The sequence below is a fragment of the Chrysochloris asiatica genome, unplaced genomic scaffold, assembly GCF_000296735.1.
Source record: "Chrysochloris asiatica unplaced genomic scaffold, ChrAsi1.0 scaffold00177, whole genome shotgun sequence".
Lineage (NCBI taxonomy): Eukaryota > Metazoa > Chordata > Mammalia > Afrosoricida > Chrysochloridae > Chrysochloris > Chrysochloris asiatica.
Genome location: NW_006408695.1, coordinates 5,941,366 through 5,961,143, shown reverse-complemented (window position 1 = coordinate 5,961,143; position 19,778 = coordinate 5,941,366). Strand labels below are relative to the sequence as shown.

Below are 19,778 nucleotides of genomic sequence, written 5' to 3'. Positions count from 1 at the left end.
CTTGGACATTGGCTACCCAAAATAGAGGAGCTACAAAGGCAAGAAGTGACTGGCTTACAAGCTTTTGAGAGGGAACCTAGATCCAGAAGGCATGGAGGAAGGTAGAATTTCCACTGAGTAGTATCCAATCTGTCTAGGAGGGGCTGATGAAATGAAATGCAGATAGGTCTCTTTGATATAATAGTGAATAATTGTTATCAGGACTGATTGTGAGGGTTGGAAATGTAAATAAAGGTATATGTTTTGTAGCAAGGAGGGGAGTGATTAACTTTTCAGTGTAGGAGCGGAGGTCCCTGGAACCATCAATGAAGAAGAGTGGAGAGCGGGACTTTATCCAGAGAAGCAGTGATGCTTGAGATGGAGGCAGAGATGATGACATGGAGAGATGGAGCAACTGGGAATTTTAGACATAGAGAGGGAGAGGGGCTGTGTGCTGATGACCAGTGGGACAGGCTTGTAGTGTATACCCTTTGGTTGGTTGATGATGCATGGAGGGATTGTAACCATGGCAATGAAAGGATTACGATAGGATGAATGTAAAACTAATGTTCTGCCATGTAAACTATCACATAATTCACAATAAAACATTAAAAAAACAAACAAACAAATGCAATAGCATTAGAAACATTCATATTCTCTACCCTTTCCTACACAGAGAAGAGTTTATAGTGAACTAATTTGGAAGTTCAGTGATTGTACATAGTCTCCAATTTGTAACAGCAATCTGTTCTGATGACTTGGTTGTAAGTCAGTTCTAATATAAGTAGAACCTCTCTCTCTCTCTTTTTTCCCAATTTATTAATGCCTTTTATTGTTAGTATCTTTAGAAACATGATATTTGTCTTTAGGGATAGAAATATATAAACTTCCAGAAAAAAATTGAATACATACATAAAAATTACAGAAACTGTAAAAATCTACTCCAACATGAAGAGTTGGACAGCACTGGCATTTTGTCCTTTGCAGTAAGGACTCTACTTGTGGAAGGGTTCTGAAGAATGCAGATTATCCCTGGAGATGGGGATGCTTTTTCTAGAAAGAAAATTAGTGGGAGTTATCTGTATAGGCCTTTTCTTTTTTCCTTCATAGATTTAACAATAACATCTGACTGCTTCCCAAATCTACTTGTTGACTTAAACAAAACCATCAGCATTTGAGTCCATGTTTTTAAGCAATTGAAGCTTCTAATTTTGTTTGGAAAAAAAACTCCATTGATTTCTTTTATTGTAAAAATGTTTAACAACCTCTCTCCTTTCTCTTCCTCATTATTTCTTTCTTCTTCAACATTTCTTTCCTCTTCAAAATCCTTTAAGTACTGATTTGTCAGTTTCCTTTATTTGTGATCTTTGAACTGTTCAAAATTGGCGATGTTGTTTTTGTTAGGTGCTGTAGAGTCGGCTCTGACCCATAGCGACTCTGTATAGGGTTTCCTAGGAGCAGTTGGTGAGCTTGACCGCCAACCTTGCAGTTCAGATGGCATTGCATTCTGGCGCATTAACCCACAGTGCCACACCAGGACTCTGAAATTGGCAATATAAAGTTCTAAATTTAGCATTCTTGCCATATGGACAATTTTTCTCTTTCATTGAATTATCCTGATCGAATGCTTAGAGCTTGTTCACATAAATTAGCATTTTTTTCTATATCCTGCATGCATTTTCCTGTAACTTCCTCCTAGGAAGATGCAATGTTCCAGATACACTGATAGTCATAAACCAGGAACTACCTGTACAAACATATTAAAAAATATCAAAGCATCTAGGATAGAAATGATTCAAGTTTCAAAATATAGGCAAAGTAAAGAAAGCTGCTATGAATTTAAAGAGTCTTAAGCAGTTTTTCAAAAAATTATTCTTGCAGATGTGGTGAGTTTTGTAACTCTGCTATTTTTAAAAAGTTTTCATTTTTACTGGATTCTGGGACTTCATTGTCCTTAATGCTATGAACTGTCTAAGAGCCAGAGACAGAATTATCATCCAGGAAAGAATTCTGATGACCTTCAAGCAGAATTGATATGCTAAGTTCCTAGAGTCTCAAAACACAGGAACTATTATTACTCTTAGTTCCCACAGTATGGACACTCTAATAAGTATTAGGGTAATCAAATGGCCAAAAAGATAAAAAGAGTCCCCTGGTCTTAAACACGAAAGACACGGATCCTAGTATCAACTGTAACCCTCCATGACCATGAATTGTGCTTCCTCACCAGGCCTTGTTGTTGTTGTTGTTGTTGTTGCTAGGTACCATTGAGTACTGACTAATAGCAACTCTATGCACAACAGAATGAAATACTCCTCGGTCCTGGGCCAATCTCACAATTATTGCTACGCCTTAAGCCCATTCCTGCCACTGTTGTGTTAATCCATCTCATCAGTGGTCGTCCTCTTTTTCTCTGACCCTATATTTTACCAAACATGATATCCTTCTCCAGTGACTGGTCCTTCCTGATAATACATCTGAAGTATGAGAGATGAAGTTTGGCCATCCTCCTGGCTTCCGAGGAGCACTCTGGCTGTACTTCTTCCAACACATATTGGTTTGTTCTTTTGGCAGTCCATGGTACTTTGAATATTCTTCTCCAACACCATAATTCAATTGCATCAGTTCTTCTAAAGTCTTAACCATATTCACAGTCCAACTTTAGCGTGCATACGAGGTTATTGAAAATACCATGTTTGGTTCAGTCGCACCTTAGTCCTCAAGCTGACATCTTTGCTCTTTAATACTTTAAAATGGTCTTGCGCAGCAGATTTGCCTAATGCAAATAGAGATCAGCCATGGAAAACCCTGTGGAGCACAGTTCTCCTCTGACTCACACAAGGTTACCATGAATCAGAATCAACTAGACAGCTAGTTGTAAGCCAGCTACAAGAGAAAACCAACTTCATGACTCCATTTATATACATTGCAAAAACCAGAACAGACTAATCTGTGCTTTTAGAAGTTGGGATAATGGTAATGTTTGGGAGGACAAAGTGATTGAAAGGAGGCACAAGGCAGACATTCTGTAATATTATTCTGTTTCTTGAACTGAATTCTGGTTACATGGATATGTTTGGTTTGAAAAAAAGAAAAAAAAAAACAAAACGATGGAATTAGGCATATTATCTCTAAAGTCCCTGCCAGACCAAGCATTCTATGAATTAAATTTGTGTCAGCTACCAAAGTGGCCAGTTAAATTAATCAGATTACTTTCTGGTTTCCCTGATGTTCTTAGGAGAAAAAAAAAAAGGTAAAGCAATAACTTATCATATGCCACATATTATGCTAATATGTTTGTGTTTATTATTTCACATGCCAACAAACTGATATCCAGGTAGAAATGATTTAACTAGACAATAAAAACAACTCCAGAAACCTGGTTGGGTGTTACTATAGATGCGGTCCAATTTCCCACACCTCCTGAATTTCCACTAGTCTCCCAGAAAATGAAAAGTCATGATCTTAACAATAGCACTAAATCCAGAAGTACCTTATGAATCATCAAAGAAAGTTCAAATCATACTCAGAATCATTTTAGTGTTTTTCTAAGTGTGTTGTAATTTACCAGTTTGGAAGCCAAGAATTAGTGAATAATATATATGGTAACCAGATGAACCAGAATTTTCCATTGCCCAGAATACACCATTCCTTAGCCATTTTAAGTAAACAGGGAAGTACTATGGCACAGGAATAATATTAGCCTATGCCATAATAATAATAATAATAATAATAATAAGGACTAGATTCGGGTAGTCACTGGCTTGCTAACTATCCAGCAATGTGTCAACAGCAAAGATCACTGTCCACTCCAACTAGGATCCAATCAGACTTCATTTCAGAAACCATGGGTGGTGTTTCCATGGAGCTCTGCCGAAAAAGAGGTGATCTAAATCTTGCATGAGAGATGTACATCAACAGGAATCTTTGCCTAGAACACTGTGACCTAAAAAAAAATCATATTAAGGAACTCAGAATGTAGTGTCAGTTTCAGCGGCACTAAGTGACCTTGTGCAAGGCACCTTACATATTTATTGCCTTGCCTACTTGACGCCCCCTAATGAAGGGTGACTACCTCCACAAATGCCCATGCCAGCAATCTGCCCCAGCCAAGGGTGAGGGTGAGCATTCTGATTTTCATTGCCCTATTTTTTTTTTTTTTTTTTTTTGAAAGGCAGCCTGCTTCTTCTATTAATCATCTTTCTGTTTATTTCGTTCTGGGAAGGCAAGCACTGATTCACAGAGGGAAATATCACTTAGTAGCTAGACTGGAACTATATCTTTGCTGCATCGCCTTTTGAAGAGCTTGCCCATTTCCTCTTCTGATACATCTTAAATAAGGATACTTGTGATATGTTTCTCGTGGAGTTTAGTGCCAAAAAAGGTTTGGTCTCCCAGATCAATAGATATTCATTCTTTATTAAAAGATGAAAGTTGTGCATGTTTTGTCTAAACTGCTGGAGTTCTGTATCTCAGCCATAAAGACAAATGAAGCCCTAGTATGTACAACAACAAGAGTGAGCCTTGCAAATATGCTGAGTGAGATCAGTCAGACACCAAAGAACAAATAATGTATTATCCCCTTTCATGAAACATTGAAAATAGGCAAATGTATAGAGACCAAAGTTTATTAGGTCACAGGGAGGGGGAAAGATGGAGTCATTGCAACAGGCACTGAGCTTCTGTTTGTTGTTGTTGTTAAGTGCCATCAAGTCAATTCTGACTCATAGCGACACTGTCTAGGGTTTCTGAGAAGCAGTCGGTGAGTTTGAACCACCAACCTTGTGTAATTTAAACCGATATTGCAATTCAGTACTTACACTATAGCGCCACACCAGGACCCTAAGCTTCTGTTTAGGGTGATGGGAAAAATGGAGGCAGATAATGGTGATGATTGGACAGCATGAATGTAATTAATGTCATTGGAATGTATACGGGAAATGATAAATGTTTTACTATGTATATATATGTATTTATGGAGGAGTCCTGGTGTGGTGCTGTGGGTTAACGCATTGGACTGCAAGGTCAGTTTGAACCTCAGAGTCGGCAGTTCAAGTTCACCAGCTGCTCCTCGGAAATTCTATTCAGTGTCACTATGGGTCAGAACTGACTCGATGGTACTTAACAACAACAACAATGTATATGTATGTATGCAAAGAGAAAGAAAAAGTCCTGGGAATGTGGCTCTGTAAGATAGATAAGCACTGAGCTACTAACTAGTAGCAGTTCAAACCCACCAGCCTCTCCTTGGAAACACTTTACAGAGCCAACTCGATAACATTTAATAACAATAACATATGTGTATGTGTATATTCACCACAGTAAAAAAAAATTAAGCTGTATGTTTTATTTAAAATATTCTTCTTCTTCTTATCATGGATTTTCTACCTCTTTACTCTTCTCTCTCTCTCTCTTTTTTAAAACCATGTTTAAATGAGTCTACTTTCTTGTGTTTAATATTTTAAGTTCCTTCAAATTTTTTTGGAAGTAAGTGACATACAAATAAATCAGTAATGCAAGCTAATATGTTTTGCAAAAGCTTTCCAGATGTGAAAACTGGAAGATTATTGTTTATTCTATGATGAAATCTGAAATTTCATTTCTAACACCAATTAATCATCAATATTAAACATTTATGTATAATAATAATCTTGAGCCTTGGCATAGCCCTTATCATTAAAATGGTAAATACTTTCACATATATGGTCTCATTTTGTAATTAGTGTTCACACTTGACAAAGGAGGAAAGTGAGGTTTAAGGAGATTAAGGAGTTTGCCAGAGGTCAAAGAATTAGTAAACTCTCATCTTCTGACTCTAACCCAAGTGTTTGGCTGTTATTTTTTCTTCACGGCTTCATCTTGTCTCTCACTGACTTTTCACTTCAGCTAGTGTTCTTATTGCTCCTACACACGTTTTTTATTTGTTTTGTTTTTGTTTTTACTATGTCAATCAAAACTGATCAAAAATAGCTTATTGATTATTTTCTATGTTAAAATGGTCTTCAGAAAGTGTGGAGAATACTGATTTTAGGTTAAAAGGGTCAGGGTTGAAATGGTCATTTCTAGAAGATTTGAACACCCTGTCATCCCGTAGTTAGTTCCTTGTCTCAGTTTAACTCTGAGATGCAAAAGAACAATGGGAAAAATATAGTCTCTAGTGCGTTTTTCCCTTCTAGGTAAGTTATTTTAAATGTTTCTCCTTTCCATCCCTAGTATCTGACTGATATCCATATACCAAATCAATATACCAAGGATAGAAACAATTCAATGCATCTTAGGACCTGCTGATTTTAAAGTACAATGATATCCTTTTTATTTAACTTCTCTAGGTTTTAACGTGGGAAAACTGGTGGCACTGCAGGATAAGCAGTGGACTGCTAACCACAGATCGGTAGTTCAAGTCCACCAGCTGTTGTGTAGGAGAAAGATGAGGCTTTCTGCTGCTTCTGTCAAGATTTACAGCCTCAGAAACCCAATACAGAGTCGCTATGAGTCAGAACAAACTTGATAGCACATAGCAACAACAATAACAAGGTTCTAAAGTTGTTGCTTTACACAGGTCAGTCAACAAACTTGCTTTAATGCAACTCTGAAAATAAAGTGTTGTGGGGTTTTATCTCCTATTTCAGCCAGCGACCTACTGTCAGTTGCAAGTTGAAAAGCTGTGGAGATAGTTTTCTCAAGAGATCTACTGCAGGTCCACGACCTGTAGAACCTTCTGGTACATCATGCACTCTAAAAGAGGGGTGCAGACAAATGACCTGCCTCTGATTCTTCATCTCCAGGTTTGACCAGACCCAATTCTGGTTTCCCATTAGGCCCCAGATCCTGCCCACAGTCTGGGGGCTGGAGAGGCTAACTCAAAGGTCTAGAAATGAGTCAGTTTCCATGCTCAGCTTCAGGCGTGTGGCTTCCTGAAGCTCAGACAAGGAAGCGCTGAATTTCAAAGAGGGCTTTTTTTTTTTTTTTTTTTTGCATACCATATCCGGAACTGAAACCACCAATTCATTTTGCTTAAGATCTCATACTGCCCTCAGATCATCAATAACATTCCAAAGATAAGATACCAAGTCTTCACCAACTTAGTCATTCTGTGTCCTCTCTCTCTTTGCTTATGGTGATGTTATTGTTGGCTTCTTCTTTTTCTTTTTTTAAGGCCTGACAACACAGAATTTGGAATCCTTTGTTGTTTGCAGGTGTTTATGAGAATGAGGAGTTAAATATCTAAAAATCTGCTGAGGGTTTAACCCTCCCCATAACTTTCTGCTTTCCCTTGCTATGAATCTGTGAACATAAGGTCATAGATTCAACACCCCATTCCAGGTAATTGGCTTTTCTGGGAGCTTCCTCGCTGAGGTAACAGGTCACCTCACAAACCCATGAAAGTGGTTAAAAGGTGGGTTCTGTGGAGAGATCCATGCAAACCACCCTCACGAATAAGAAGCAACTGAAAATGTACACATCCTACTCATGCGTGTCACAGCTTCAACATATTGGGAGGAAGAGGATCCCTGCTATTCATACAGCACATTACATTTCACAAACCACTTTCACATCCTTTCTGTCTTTTGATTCTCACCAGAACTTGTGAGATCAGCCTGACAAACATTGTCCTCCCCATTTTAAAGATGAGGGGACCAGCATGGTAATAAAAGTAGAATGATGTACCTGACTAGTCAGAGCAAAAGAAGGCATTTCTTGATTTCTTATAACTTCCCTCTAACCTTTTACATAATTTAATATTACATCATAATCCATGATGTAAAGTTACATAGTTCTTTACTGACATTTTAAATTTCTAGTTTCTTATAAGATTACTAGGAGTCCTGGTGTGGCACTGTAGGATAAGCACTAGATTGCTAATCACAGGTCTGCAGTTCAAACCCACAAGCCGCTCCTTAAAAACCATGTAGAAGATCACTGTGAGTTGAAACTGACTTGAAGGCACTTAAGGACAACAACAACAACAACATAAGAGTACTAATCCTAGTGTGGTGTTATAGGATAAACACTTGATTGCTAACTGCAAGGTCAGAAGTTCAAACTCATTTTTCTCCACAGGAGAAAGATGAGACCGTCTGATCTCCTAAAGATTTACAGTACTGGAAATCCAATGTAGTGCCAGGAGGAGTAAAAGTCAACTTAATAGCAGTGGGTTTGGTTTTGGTTTGGTGTAGTTTCTTGGTGGTGTAAATGGTTACCACACTTAGCTGCTAGTTGCAAAGTGGGAAGTTCAAGTCTCCCCAGAGGTGCCTTGGAAGAAAGCCTAGTGAACTACTTCCAAAAAAATCAGCCAGTGAAAACCCATGGAATACTGTTCTACTCCGACATACGTGCGGTTGCCATGAATTGACTTAATTGCAACTGGTTACTGGTTATTAGATCAGTGTTAATGTTTGTAGTCATTACATTTGTATAAATCTTCTGGGCCTCTACTTTCTTCATTCAAAAAATGGTGTGATGGCTTTACATTTTCTCAGTATTGCTCCAATTATGTAGCTGTATCCACAGGATTATCCAAAAATGTTCCTCAAAGTGTTCACCTTGGGACATGAATCCCCAAGATGGTGATAATATTAGGGTAAATTAGAGACAAGTAGTACTATTAAAAATGAAACAGGTTACTTTGCTTTAACCCTTTTCAGATCTTGGAATGTGAATATACTTTATGAATCTTCAGGGGAAGAAAGTGAAGAGGTTGTTGTTACGTACCATTTAGTCAGCTCCAACTCATAGTGACTCTGTATAGGGTTTCTGAGGAGTGACTGGTAGGTTTGAACTGCCGATCTTGTAGTCAGCAGTCCAGTGCTTCTTCTACAGCACCACATCAGGACTCCAAATTGAGGAGAAGGGGTTATGAATACACAACTTTCCATTAGTTTGACCATAGAACAAGGATCTCATGAGATCAGTATTCCTTGGAATTCATTCTGATAATCAGTGAGATGTTTTCTAATGATCCTATCGGTGGCTCAAAGCAGAACAAATTCTGAGAGAAACTGTACAACAGCAAACCCAGCACCACAAGCCACTGGTCAACCCATCCCAGAGCCACACTCACCAGTCTCTGTAGTGTGGTCATTCAGACCCAAAACCAACGAAAGATGAGCAACTCCAGCTGCACAATCTGGATCCCATCACTTCAGCCACAGAAGCCTTTGTGCTAAAAAAACAAAAAAACTCCACAATCCATCTGAAGACAAGGACTTCCACATGTTGCCTGAATTCAGAACTAGATGCAGTTTCTTTTATTGCCTTGGAAATTTACTGCCCTTTCATTTCCCTAAGTAGGGGATGTCATCATTCTCCTGTTGTTGGAGAAAACAGGAGACACTGGTCAAGGATTTCTCATTCTGTCTATTGCCATTTTGTCCCCCATGATTTTTCTAACATCTTTTCATTAGTGAAAGAAATTCTAGGTTGTATTATTTCTGAATCATCAATTCTCAGTGAAATTTAGAAGTGTAGCAGACCAAAAGGGGCATGCATCCATACTGTACATTCTCTAAATTGACTCTTACTCTTCAGTATCTCTTGAAAAGCCAATGTTGATTGGCTCCTCTGATGAGATTCTCACTACCTCCAAGGGCAGTCTAACTCCATGTTTTAACAGCCTGAGATTATTGGAAAGTTGTTAACCAAACTTCATCTTACTGGGACTTCCTCCTGTAGATATCTCTGAACAAGTCTGAGCCTACTTCCACAAATGTGAAATGTGTCTCAACTACCTGACAGGTGACTACTTTACTTAAATCCATACATTAAAAACCCTGCCACCATCATATATTTCCATTCTCAAGCCTTACATATCTTCCTGGTGAACTGTCTTCCAATTATCTCTTCCAATCTCTGTTGAGCAAGACTTTGTTGTTGTTGTTGTTAAGTGCCATCAAATCAATTCTGACTCATAGCAACTCTCCATAGGGGTTCCAAGGAGCAGTTGGTGAGTTTGAACCATCAACCTTGCAGTTCAAACCAACCTGCAGTCTAGTGCTTTATCCCACTGTTCCACACCAGGACTCAGAGCAAAACTTGGTTGTTATTGCTGTTAAATGCCATCGAGTCAATTCTGACTCACAGTGACCCTTTTATATGGTTTCCAAGGATCAGCTGGTGAGTTTAAACTGCCACCTTTCAGTTCAAAGTGACTTTGCAGGCTAGTGCATTATACCACAGTGCCACACCAGGATTCCAAACAAGATTCTAGGTAAAGGTAAATTGGTAAAGAGATAAAGATATTATTTACCTATATAACTATGACCTCCACTTTCTGCCCTGAGTCTAGGTCAACAAAAAGTACCATCAAAATTAATGTTTCTACTTTTTACCTCAGCCACAACTTATGTCTGGCTGAAGATTGTATGACACACTGAGACAAATAACATTTAAATCTTGAATGACATGAAACTGCCTACTACTTGATTATACAGAGAAAAAACTTCAGACTGAAAGAAAGCATATTAGTAAATAAACAGGTAAAATGGTCTTGGGAGTTTTCTTTTATTTGCAAGAAGAAAATAATTCTCATTTTTTCCTTTGACTTGATTAAATACTCTACAGTCTTTATCAACTGTCTAATTAGTGCTTCAACATTTAACATAAATTGTTCACATTCATTATTTTATATATACCCATAGCAACTCTTTCAGATCAGATATTATTGCATTATCTCTTCACGGTTTGATTATTTTGCGAGAGCACTGGTTTATCTGAGGCCGTGGCTATGAGTTTAGAGTTTTACTCTTTTGTTCTAGTGTGAAAACCCTGGACTGCAATTTAAAAGCCCTCGGTTATAATCCTTGCATGACCTTTGGCAAGTCACACTCTTTTTTTGACCCTCAGTTTCTGCATCTGTAAAATGGAAGAGGTATGGGATGAAGTTAATGCTGTCCAAGAACCCTGATGCTGGCCAACCTCTTACAAGTTTATGTCCTTGTTTACAAAGTGAACAGAGCTAGGCAAAAGACAAGGAGGATCCAGAAAAAAAGTCTTCCTATTGCTACACCCATGATGAGAGAATTACTATCTTAGAATCTTTACATCTCAAAGGACAACACACCCATAACCATTCAGTACAACAGGCACAGTGATGATTTTTTTTTTTTTTTTTTAATGTAGAAACCTGCTTAGTTGAAGTAAAAAAAAAGTATTTGAGAGAAAGTTCAAGTCCTGAAACCACTAATGCCTTCCTGTGATAGTATGTGGGACGGAGTGGGGGTGGGGAGCAATAAGCCAGACAGTTCATCTTAGGGGTAACCTCTTTGGTTTATGTAAAATATCTGACTCAAAGCAAATTCACCTTGTCAGCTGCAGTGCCCGAAAGAAGGTGAAGCCTCGCTCAAAGGGACTGAACCCTTCATCCAAATAATCAGTTACATCTAGAAGGCCTGTGTTGCGATGTCTAATTTCCAGAGGAAAGATCATTTTCAAACCACATAAATGATGATGCTTTTGGAAAAAGGAAAACCCACCTCTCCTAAATATTAAAATTTCACTATGAAGCTGCCTATTGTTTGTATTTCACACCCACATTCTTGATGCCTATTATCTCTGAAATCATTTCAGTTTCCAAAATTCGTTTGAAAAACTCCTACATCAGGGGTTTTTGATAAACAGTCCAGCTTTTACAGAGGCTAAGGGTGTTTGTAAGTGATTGAGATTAGTAGAGGAAGGTGAGTTTTGAGGGAAAGAAAGTAAGAGCACACTTAAAAACTTACACAGCATAAACAACTGCAAACCTGAGCACATTTTACTGTAATTTACAATAGAATTTGATGTGCATGGGTCTTGCCTCCATGGATCCCCCTTTGAAACTGCAAGAAACTCTTGGGTAATTTTACTTGGAGTATAAGAATGAAAATAATGGTAAGCACTTACTATGTCCCAGCAATTTTTCTAAGAGTACTGATACATACAAATGCACACATGGCTCACAACAAGTCTACGTGATTGGTACTATTATTGTCCCACTTCACAGATGCAAAAATGAAATCAGAGGAATAAGCTCCTCAATCTTTTGATAATCAAAATCCTGTCTGATCATCATCAAGACTCAAGATGCCAATTTTTCTGTGGAGCACATGAAATGGGATAGAGTTTGATTTTCCTCAGAGCAGCCAGGAGCTTTCTCATAGCACTGAAGTCTCTCCCTTAAGCGACGATTACCTATGCACTCCCAGGTTATCTCTGTGAGATACTAAGCTCCTTATAATAAAAAATGTTATTAAATGTATCCCTGTTTCCCACAGCATAGCAAACTGCCCAGCACTGTGTAGGCACTTAGAAAGAAAATACCTATGGTTTCAGGCTTGAGTTCTCATTGTCTTGCTAGAAAAACTCAATATAGCTTGTTCTCCAGGGCCAAAGGCAGCTGAATAACCATCTGTGAATTGACCATGAAATGTCCCACCTATTTTTAGCCCTCTTGGCTTTTCCCCTGAATGAATCTTTATCCCTTGGATGGAAATAGTGGGTGGCCTGTCCATCTAGCCTAGAAAATTGGTTTCACAAAAGACACTGTAATGAGAGAGAGAAAGCTTAAGTTGTGTTAAATTCTGAAGTTTACTGTGCTCTTCCTTGTTGATCCTGAAGTTGATCTAGTGCAAGTAAATGTGACCCTTAGCTTAGTTCATCTTAGCTTTTAGGGAGTTCCTCATTCTTTTAAAAGTATTGTCCAAACCTCAGCTCCAAAGCATAGCAATACCAGAGAGAAAAACTGAGATATAGCAAGGTGCTTCTGATAAAAGCATAATCTTGTAAGAAGCCCATCAAAATAGATCACCTAGATCACCTATGTTAACCAGTTCATTTGGCAAATGAGGAAATGTGCTGCCATAGATGACAAATCGGTTTAATAAAAGAAAGGGGGATGGATAATAATAATAATAAAAAAGATGGGACAGCTAACTCCCAAAGGAGACTCTTTCTCTATTATTTTTGCTAACCCCCAGGACTGAGTTACAAGTCAATGCTTTGTAAAATAGAGCCTATCTGGGCACATTTGGGATAAAAGTTCAATTTGGGTTTGAGTAAATCCTCCGGGTTAGGCAAGACCAATTCTAAGAGAGTCAATGACATGGAGGGTCTCTATTTATTAATCACACACCAAGCCATAGCAGGATAAAGTAGTTTGCTGGCATCAGAAAGGTACGCATCATTATTCTCACCAGCAATAAATTCAATTCTTGGTAGAAAATAGATAAAATACAAAATGGCAGCTGAGATTGGAGTATGTTGACCTCCCTTCATTAAGCGTTCTTCAGTCCACTAATTGAGAATGTGATGTCCCTATAGTGGTGATAAAAGGGCTTAGGTAGTTGTGGTCTCTTATGTTGCTGATGGTCGAAAAGCAGACAAAAATAAGCAATGCCTGAGCAGATGGCAATGACATGCAGGTGAATGCAAGACACCCATGCTTGAGTCATAGCTTTAATCTTGACCCTGAACATGACTTTAGAGAAACCGCATGCCTCATTTCCCCTTCTTAAAATTGAAAATGTTGAGCCAGGTAATGTGTAGGATTCTTGCTAGTTCTAGGATTCACTGAGTCCATGAATTCATTAGTTCCTTCTTTCCCTCAATGGCTCTGCGAGTCCTCAAGTTTCTAACATCTAGATACTTCTTATCTTAGTTAACAGTTTGACATCACCGGGAGCTTCCAGTCTTATCTCTATATCGAAGTGATGTTGAACAAGTTATTTCAGTTCCCTTTCTTAACTCTGAATTCTTCCTCTGAAAGATACAAGTAATAGTACCTATTTGACAGAGTCCATCTGTGAGTCAAGTGAGCCTTTGTTTGCCAAAGTGCTTTAAACCTGAAAGATGAAGATGAAGATGTAGATGAGAAATCAAGAACATGTTCTGATTTTCCATGAAGATACCAATGTAGCCCTCTCACAGAGCCAGATGGATTTTTTTTTTAAACATGTAAGTTAAACTCCTCATTGTACATATGAAAAACTGAGGCTCAGACATGTTAACTAATTTGCTCTTGAGTGAAAAAAATGAATACTCAAACCTATAATCTCTGATTGAAAGTTCAGATCTCATTCATGAGGTTACTTATAAATTATATGAATAGTGTAAGTATGGAAACTCTACTTCAAATCCAGGTTCTAAGGATATATATTTTAAACACTAGGAGATTATATTAACATAAGCCTTAGATGAATTTATATCTACATTGGTATATTCCTTGATGTGATGAGAGTGTAAGTAGATTTGTTAGGATATGTGGAAGTAGGCATAATTAAGAATTATTTCAACTCCAACTTTGAAAGCCAAAGGAACCTTGTAAAGGTGAATTTTCTATAATCTAGAAGCAGTATATGTTTGATGGTTTAAAATTAGACTCTACTGGGTGAGAATTAGCCTTGGAAATGGATGAGTCTGTTTATTTGGGATCTAAAGTCTATTACTTACTAGACCAGTAATGTACTAATAAATATTTAACAGTCAGCTCTTGGTGGCGGTAGTTAGTGGGAAGAAGTCCTAATACGTAGTATGTACCAATTTCCTGGATAGAAATTGTCCCAGCATAGCCAACTTCAACCTACTAATGTGATGCCCATGAATGTGGAATTTGGAGAAATGAGCAGCAACACATCATAATACAGAAATTCTACTCAGGATCATTATGAGTTGAAATGAACTTGACAACAACTAACAAACAACAACAATCATGTGGCTACAGAAGCATGAAAACCTGAAAAGCATATATAATAAAAAATGAAGTCAAATAAATTATTACTTTTGTTTTCTATGAAATTTATTTAATTGCAAATTTATATCACTTGGTTTTTAATAATGGCTCTACTTTTCAACTGGAGTTCTGGTGTGGCACTGTAGGGTAAGCACTGGACTGTTAACCCCAAGGTTGCCAGTTCAAACCCACCAGCTGCTCCTCATAGGGTCGCTATGAGTCAGAAGCAACTTTAAGGCACTTAACAACAACAACTTTTCAATCAGCTCACAAGATTCCTAGTAATTTAATAACAAATCATTAACAAATAAATTAACAGTCAGGTCTTATAAGCTGAAGCAAAACAGTTCCAGGACACCACTGGATCAGACAGACCTGGATTTGAATCCTGGTGTACAGTTCTACTAGCTGTGCAATGCTAGGTTAGCTTTTTAACATTTTGAGCTTTAGTTTCTTCATTTGTTGATGGTAACAACAAGAATAATCTCATGGGTTTATTGTGGTTAAGTGCCATTGAGTCAATTCTGACCCATAGCGACCCTGTATAGGGTTTCCAAGGAGCAGCTGGTGAGCTTGAACCACTGACCTTGCAGTTCAAATGACTTTGCAGTCTTATGCATTAGCCCCACAGCACCACACCAGGACTATGATTAAATTGGGTAGTGCTTATATAGTAGCTATGTTGTTGTTGTTAAGCGCTGTCGAGTCAGTTCTGACCCATAGTAACCCTGTATAGGGTTTCCAAGAAACGGCTGATGAGTTTGAATAGCAGACCTCGCGGTTCAAACTGACTTTGTAGTCCAGTGCATTAACTCACAGCACCACACCACATACATAATAAATGCTCAACAAATCATTCTTAGCGCTTTTCAAAGTCAAATTCGTTCATTCAATAAACATTGAATGATAAATTTCATGGTATATTTTGTAGGTGATTCGTGGTATACGTTGTCTCCAGTATTAGGAGCTATAAGGTACAAAATGCTTCAACTCTTCATCTTGTCTTGTCCTCAACCAGTCAACTGCCTAGCAGTATGGGATATAAGATATAGATCACAGTAACTTCACCCAAAGTAATCCATATGAAGTTCATGAAGAGCTTGGGAAGGTCAGAAAATGGACAGAGGGAAGGGCTCATAGAAGGGAACACATTTGAGTCATACATTTCAGAGTAGAACTGAACATGCAGAGATATCCAGGAAAGAATGTCCCACGAAGTGAGAATAAAGAAGTCAAAGACAAATACACAGGGACATGGAAGCAGAAACAGGATGAAATTAGGGGCAACACAGAGAATAACAGAAATGGCTGAGGGGATAGTTGGAAAGGCAGACAATTTCCTGCTCATGTCAGCTTTGCATGTTGAGAAATTTGATTGGTGTTCACTTAAGCAACATTGAAACTGAAGACATTATTTTCCTCTAATAAGTGATACAAATCAGATTTTTTGATTCCCCACAACGCCATTTTAAATATTTGTTCACTGAAGAGATTTTGATAGTAACTGCGGTTTTTGTTTTTTTGGTGTTTTTTTCCCCTCATCTAACAGGAATAGTTGAGTTAACTAGATAGCAAAATACCTTTTTGCAACTAAGTAAATTTCCCCTGTGGAAAAAAACCATGTGTTCAGGGATGGAAGATGGCATTATAATTCCCAGTTGAAAACAAAGTCATTATTTAAAGCCTTTGATAAATATTAGGAAGACTCTAGCCAGTGGCAGTATTTCATGAGATTTGAATTGTCTGCCACCTCCTTCTTGCATTATGCTTCACACACAAAAAGTCATATGACCTACATCTTTATCTGCTCCAGTCTGAAGCTACTATATATAGGCTTTGGTTATGAATGTTTTTTCCTATGAAAAGGTCAGACCTTGCACATGTACCATAAATGCAAAGCCTTGCTTATTAAAAAGCAAGCAGGCAAGCTTGCAAAAGTCATTGAAATATTATGGATGTGGGGAAAAACACCCGGCACTTTGCTGAGAAAGAAATGGCCTCCAAACTTTCTCAGATGGAAGATGTGGAAGCATCTGTCTTTTGATTACAGAAGCATTTTCCTTTTGACTAAAGAAACCTGTAGCTGTTGTCACACATTTACAGAAACAGGCTGGGAACACTCCCACCCCCAGCTCTCTCTTGCTTGTGGTACACATACACCCCCCCACCCCAGCTCCATTAACTCCTCCTCCCCACCTCAAACCTCCATGGAACAACTGGAGGTGGAGTTGGGGAAGGTTCTTTGCAACCAGAAAGATGCAAACCCAATTTGGGCTTTCCGGTTGTACACAGGGTGCAGAAACCACTATTGGCCAACATTGCAATACCAAATGAGACCTTGGAGGGAGTTGAACTCTTATTTTGCAGTCAAAAGTGCAGAGTTTCAAATAACCATCTGATGTCAGCTGCTCCCTAGGGTCAATCCTTGTCTAAAAGCTCTGAAAAGGTTGAGCTACCTCAGGTAAGAAGCTGACCAGATCAGTTTTAATCTTTTCTCAGCAAAGCCAAGCACTTTCCCTGAATGAAATGATTTAATATCTATGTGAAGTAGAAATGATGTACTTTTGCTTTAACAAGTAAGGAATTCTGGCTCAGAAGTCAAATGATTGCCCAAGGACATTGGACAGTAGGGAGATGGACAGGGTTCATGTTCATGACCTGGTAATTTCTCTCCAAGGTCAGACTCTTGTCAGTGCTATCAGAGACTCTTGTTAGGTGGCCAAATTATCAGCACTGGGATGGACATAAAAAAATCAGATGACATTGTGCCTATCCTCAATTAGTTAATATATTCTACCTGTTAAGACAAGTCTCAAACAAAGGTACATTGTAAAATGGAAAGATTCCAGGTTATAGTGATTAAAGTATTAGGTTGAAGGTCAGAAGAACATGTTTTTGGTTCCAGACCAGATACTTTCAGTCACATTTTTATTCACTCATGCATTTATTCATTCAAAAAACATTTTCTGAGAAGAGGTCAGACTTCATTCTAGGCACTAGGGATACATTGCTAGGCACTTGGGATACAGTAAGAACAACCACAGTTCTCATCTCATGGAGCTAACACTGGTGGCCTGTTTTGTGTACATTCAAGTTTCTTCATATCTTCCCGTTTGTTTGCCCCTTGACTGCCCTTGGGATGTGAGTTCCTCAAAGGCAGGAACTGTGTCTAATTCTCTTGTGAATTTCACTTTCTCTCACAGAGTCAGTGTTGGTTGCAGAAATGGTCTGAGATGACTTCCTAGTCATTCTTTTAAAAGAAGTAAAGGGGCTCTTAGGTTCGAACCAGTGACACCAGCAACAACGGGAAGTGTCGAGGCCTTAGTACTGCCAGGAAGCTTTGTAGCCACCAACAGGACCAGAAAGTATGATAAACCAAACAAGAAAGCCAACTTGGGCATGACCCTGACGGCCAATCCCTTTGGAGACACTTCCTATGTCAAGGGAATTGTACTGGAAGAAGTAGGGGTTGAAACCGAAAGCCAAATTCTGCCATCAGGAAGTGTGTCAAAGTTCGGTTGATCAAGAAAAGCAAGAAAATCACAGCCTTTGTATCTAACGATGGTTGCCTGAATTTTATTAAGGAAAACAAAGGAGTTCTGATTGCTGATTTGGTTGCAAAGGTCAGGCTGTTGGCAGCATTCTTGGAGTCTGCTTTAAGGTTGTCTCAGTAGCCAATGTCTCTCTTTTGTCTTTATACAAAGGCAAGAAGGAAAAGCCAAGATCATAGGTCTTGATGATAAAAACATGGTACTAATAAATATTCATATACCAGGGAAAAAAGGAAAGAAGAAGTACAGGGGGATTAAAAGGAGTGAGAGTTGAGATTTATTCGGTTACTTCACCTATCAACAAAGTTATGACCAAAACCCTGCCTCCTGAGCTTTAGTTAATAAAGTCTCATTGCAGTTACTCTCTTACAATGTCCACCTCTAAGATATACCATGTTTTACTCACCTGGCTGGGTTTCTTTCCTTAATCTAGCTAATCTGTCCCTCCTGAGGTACAAACTGGTCTCCAGGTTCTAAGCCTCCCTGGTTTGACCCCTTCCAAACCAAAAAATGTTGTCCTGCTGATAATTTGCAAAGGTTTTAGGTCAGTGGAGGTAACCAACTTGGTGATACTGAGATAAAGATATTCTTCAATTTGAATAAAACAAGGGGTTAGCACTTGAAGTTAAATAAAATAGAAGGAAAATGATTAAAACAAAACTCATTTTAACAGTAGGAGCTGTTGAAAGGTAGTGTGGCTGCTTCACTAGGTAATGAATTCTTCATCCCTGGAAAGATTTACCAGAGCAAGAGTTCAGCCTGGTATAGGTACCGAGTGCTCTGAAGATTCCCTTCAACTCATATGTCTATGACTTTTAATCTTCATTCTTTACCATTGTGAGTATCAATGAGGCACCAAATCCCTGGAATTCTATCCTGTTTTCCTACATAAAAAACGGAATTTGAAAAATTCAGCAGCTTTCTCCTTACCTCATCTTTATCAATCTTCAGAACTAGTCCAAGGTGAATAACTTTCCTTTATTGTATTAGCTTTTAGCATAGTGGTTACGGATCGGGCTGTGAATGTTAAGGTCAGCAGTTTGAAACCACCAGCTGCTCCGTGGGAGAAAGATAAGGCTTTCTGCTCCCATAAAGATTTATAGCCTCGGAAACCATGTACAAGGTCACTATGGGTTGGAACCAACTCGATGACATTTAACAACAACAAACACTTTTAATACACTACTCACTAGTTCTAGAAACCTCTGTCAACTGTCAACTAACACCATTCACCTTTAACTACTCTTTATCACCTTTGATTCATTCACTTGTCTTTAGGAACCTTCCAGAACACTTTTTTCTTTCCCAACTCTATTTTTGTTCTTTACACCCTTCCAGTACCAGTCATATTTGCAGGATAGTGCTCCCTCAGAGGAGGGACAGATTCCGTGCTCCCAGTCTGGCTCTTAGACCATGCCTACTGGCTGGAGTTAAATCACTTCTTTGGTTTTTTTTTTTTTTTTTTTTTTGAAGACGGCATAACTTTGCCATTGCTGTGACTGGAGTTCAGACGTGTGAATATCGTTTCTGAATATTATGTGGCCATC

The 19,778-nt window shown here is 38.5% G+C and overlaps 1 pseudogene; it reads left to right on the top strand.

Moving 5' to 3' along the window:
• The window catches only part of LOC102835495, a 24,735-nt pseudogene extending 6,325 nt beyond the window's left edge, over window positions 1-18,410 (top strand).
• Window positions 18,411-19,778: the final 1,368 nt, after the last annotated feature.